The following is a 4,844-nucleotide window of genomic DNA, read 5'->3' as shown; positions in this document are numbered from 1 at the left end:
CATACGAAAATCGTTGAAACATAAAGCCTTACCGTAGCACACATATGAACGACGACAAAATGCGGCGCTGAAGGCAAAAGCGATAATCTCTCTCGTCTCAGACCTGAGTTAGACACCTTCGTGAGTCTAACGAAGTTCTTATAATCCCACCTCCGGCGCCATCAACCCCGGTTGCCCCCCTGTAATCGAGTTATTGCCTTGCATCTCATATCTTACGCATCCCTGTCTACTAATGACAAAGGTTTATTGTGATTCTTGGGATGCTTTGTGTGTTTTGGATTTCCTGATCTATTCTAATGTGAACTCGATATTATTTTTAAAAGAAATCTGAGAAAACTTTATAAAAACAGCATAAAATTTAATTAATTATTTATTTTTTCGATTTAAATTGCTTTTGTACTTTTAGTTAAATTTATAAAATTACTTTTGAAAAGTTATATCTGTGAAAAAAGTACTATAACTAAAAGAATATGTATGTGGCGAAATGACATACAAATTGAACTATTAACTCAAATGAAAAAGTTTTAAGTGTATTGAGCATTTACAAACAAATGTTTGTAGTAGTTTTATTTCAGATTTAATATACAAAGTACTTTGGTATTTATTTTCCCACAGATAAGCAAGAATATTCGACATTATAACCTTCTTCATAAATTTATTTTTATTGTAAGCGTTAAGTTAGATTGATTGATGTTTGTTATAAAAGAATGTCGTGTGTATGTGTACTGTAATATAAGATGCATTTGCATATAAAAATGACGCATGTTTAATGTATATTCATAATGTTAATTAATATAAATTTTGCTGTCATTTTGTGTTTTTATGTCATTGTTGTATAATAATCCGTAGAGGGTAATTCTTTACAGTTTTAAATAAAAAACAAAGTAATGACAGGAATTTATTATTATTTTTTTTATTAATTATTATTACAGTCGCATGAGAATTGCACTTTAATGGTATAATTTGCTATGTTAATTAAAAATGTTCTAATGGCTTCAGGCGTTTTACCTGATGTTTACATTATACTTTTTATAAAAAAAAAATATCATAAAACTGTATAAAGTTATTTTTAAGTAACAAAATTGTGTGATCGTATTTTTATATCGTAAATTCGAACTTGTATAGTTTTAGGATTTCTCCTTTTTTAAATATTTGTGTGCACATCTATGTGACCTTTTGCATAAAATAAGTCGCTTTTGATATATTAGTGTTAAATGATGGAGGATATCCTTCTGACTGATATCGGTTTCGGCGTCTGTTCTCACGGGAGATTAGCCTATTGTGTGATATATTATAGTGCATAAGATGCATAAGACCAACCAATTTAAATGCTTAATGAGGCACAGCAGTGACGCTGGGAGACACTAGCAACTTTAAGACTTCTAACTGCTTCTGATAATTTTTCTTCTAATATTTACAATAACTTTTTTTGCCATACTCTGGGTTTGAACCAGGGATCTCGGAATTTGGTTCTCTAATTCTTGCTTCCCTTTCTACGAGTGCTGCCTCTCGATGTCACCGCCTAACTGTGACATAAATTCCATTGGGTACGAAGAAATTTGCCATTTCTTTTCTTTATCGCACAGTTAAAAAATGGATTTCTCTGCCAGCTGTGTTCACCTACTCTTATAACCTGGGTTCCTTCAAACGAGGCGTGATGAGGCATAATCCTAACGGTACTGTACTGACCGTCATCGATTTCGGACTCCACTACTACTCACCATCAAGAAGAGTGGAGTCATATGCCTACCTGGACAATATAAAAAAGCTGTGTCCTTATAAGTTACAAAACACTGACAGTTATTTTAAATATCTATATGTCACAACATGTGGTTATGATATAAAAAAACAAACAAAAATATATATATTTATTCGTGTTTATTATTGTACTACTTTTTAGCTTCGGGACTTCTACTTCGTTTACATAAACAAACAATTATCAGTTTATATTTCATCTACAGAGCCAGCGCGGCGATGAATTTTTCAATTGAACATTTTTAGTCATTCGAAAACTAACAAGGATGACACTGATAAGGAGCTAATGCTTGGAGCTAAAAATAAAAATTCTAATACTTGTTTCACAGTGTATTAAAAACACATTTTTTAATAATAATAAACTGTGAAACAGAATTTACCCGCCACTTTATAACTTGAAGAAATTTCTTTCAGCACACAAAAAGGAAGAATTCATTAAGACGGCCAAATAAGAGGTAGACTTGTAAAATCATAGAAAATCTGAATTACAATATACCGTAAAGATTATCCATTTACTTATATTAATAGATATAGGTAATAAAATGTTGGTGATCCACATAATTCCAAAATATATTGAACTCACAGAAGTTATAAGAGATCAATCAAGAATCACAAGTACAGGAATGTGTAGTACATAATATATGTGCATAACAGTGAAATTTAACAACATTACATAAGAAATGTCATAAAATAGTATAATAACTATCTCTGATTGCTTAAATAGTCTGACAATACCTAAAAATTCTTAAATATCAATAGACATAATAAAAAATAGACTTAAGTATGAACAATCATTAAAAAAAAATGTTTTATAAAATCTTCATTAATGTTTTAATACATTTTATAAGCTTTTAATTAACAATATTCTAATTTAGCATAGAAATTGTATGAATAATCAACACTATCAAGTCTGGATATTCCATTTGATAATTAAGGCTCGATTTCTAAAATTATGGCTGGTCTTTCTTTGTTTCTAAACCGAAGCCTTGTAGAATAATTTTGGTGTACTGATATTAAAAAATATATCTTTTAAGCCCTATTTGTACTGCCCTTTTATAGATAGAATTTTCTTAGACACATTCGTAGCGTGTTGATATAAAAAACCTACCCTTTAAATGTCATACTCCTAGCTTAAGTATTTTCGGCTTAGCGATTATAACCTCAGTCGACATGTTTTTACACTAGTTTTATATGATGCTAGTGTTCGCGTAGTTTACTAAATTTATTTTGATAAAGTTATTGTTAGTCAAAGCTAGTAAACAAAGAAATAAAAAGAAAATCTATTAAAAACAGAGAAGAAAAAAGCATTGACTGTTTTGTCTTTGCGTATTAATACTTGGACATAACTATAGATTTTTCTTGAAACGTATATTTTAATTTTGAGTACTGATACGTAATTAATGTAAAACCAAACATCGCTTAATGTATAAATGAGATGTCGATAAACAAACGTACATTTGACTACACGAGACTTTGAATGCAGCTTCAAAATTTAGTTATAATTTCTGAATTGCTGGCATGCGGTGCCGTTGGTGCACAAACAGCAGCGACAAACAAACCGGCATTGTGCGCCGCACGAAGAGTGCTCTCGTTGCGCTGTTGCCAATCTAGCCCAAGTCAGAGTCGCTAGAGATTTCATCATTTACCTATCGTTTGGTAAACCACATTTAGAGGAACTTATGGCGGAAGGGTCATCCAGTATTGCAAAGAAATATTACAGAGTTATTTACAACTTAAGAAACGAATACTATAATATACTGGGTTGCAACTTTTAAAAACCGTATTTTGATAGAGTTGTTAATAGTAGGATGTTAATTATCAGAATGATCTCTTATCAAATGCTATATAATTTCTACGGCTCAACAACAACTTATTCTTTAATTTACAGTTGTGATTTTGTAAACTATGCTTTTAATATAACACAGTTATAAAAAAGATGCAACCACTTTAATATGCTTTAGATGTAAGTATTAAATTAAATCACAAACAAACAGCCAGTTACTTCGCTAAATAATAACGTTACCACAATTATAATGCCGATAATCAATCATATATTCACTAGTTATTCTACCGCCCACTTTAATTGTGAGTGACCCAGTGTGAATTATAAAGAACATAGAGTCTTAATTCTCGCGATTGACAGCTTATAATACCATAAGAAGTGAGTTTTATTTTAGACAGTGTCTGTGTTTATATTATAAATAAAATTAAGTTTTCTAGCGTTTATTAACAATAACGGCTTCTCACTGTATTGAATTTCAGTGGATAAATCATCTTTCCTGTTTCAGCATTATTAGGAAATGTATATATTATTAATTACAAAAAACCTTATAAAGGTGTGTAAATTTGTATCTCATATTATTTGATACGTATTTTAACATAACCCGCTCTAGCTCGTATCGGAACACCTACGCCAGTGACTACAGTATTGTTGTGTTTAGTTCTGCCACGGTCTTTTGACGAAGTGCTCCAAGTGATGAACGAGTAAGCACAGTTTTGGGTATCAAAATTTAAATATTAATGCCTACGCCACTACCGAAGCAAAATTTTAGGGGCGTTGGTCAATTTCCATCAATCATTCGGATCACGATCGAATATATTACCACGAAAGAATCCTTGAATTTTACATTTAATTTATAACATATTTTTTGTTTATTAATTTTGACATAGAATTGGCATACTCTTAAAATATATTGAATTTTATTCCGTCATACATAAAACTCGAATGCAAATATAGTCATTTAAAATTTCTCAATATACATATTTAATACGTATACTTGAGAAGAATTGAAGATTTACTTTTAATTATTATTTATTATGATCAAATTTAATTTTTAACAAAATTACAGATCCCGGCTTTAGATAAATTCACTATATTTAAGTTGAAATAAATTTAAAAATAGGTGAAAAGTGTTCCAATGATTAGGTCCATTGAATAATATAAGACCGTTGAGGGCAAATCGTTTTCGGGCATAATAATCATTAAATGTATTCCCATTTTATTGGAGCTTCGACTCCAACCTCTCCGATTATGATCTCTATCCTTTTTTTAGGGTTCCGTTGAAGAAACGTAATATCTTATTGTAGAA

This window comes from Vanessa atalanta, chromosome 9 (assembly GCF_905147765.1).
Source record: "Vanessa atalanta chromosome 9, ilVanAtal1.2, whole genome shotgun sequence".
In the NCBI taxonomy this organism is placed as follows: domain Eukaryota; kingdom Metazoa; phylum Arthropoda; class Insecta; order Lepidoptera; family Nymphalidae; genus Vanessa; species Vanessa atalanta.
This window is presented reverse-complemented; position numbering follows the sequence as displayed.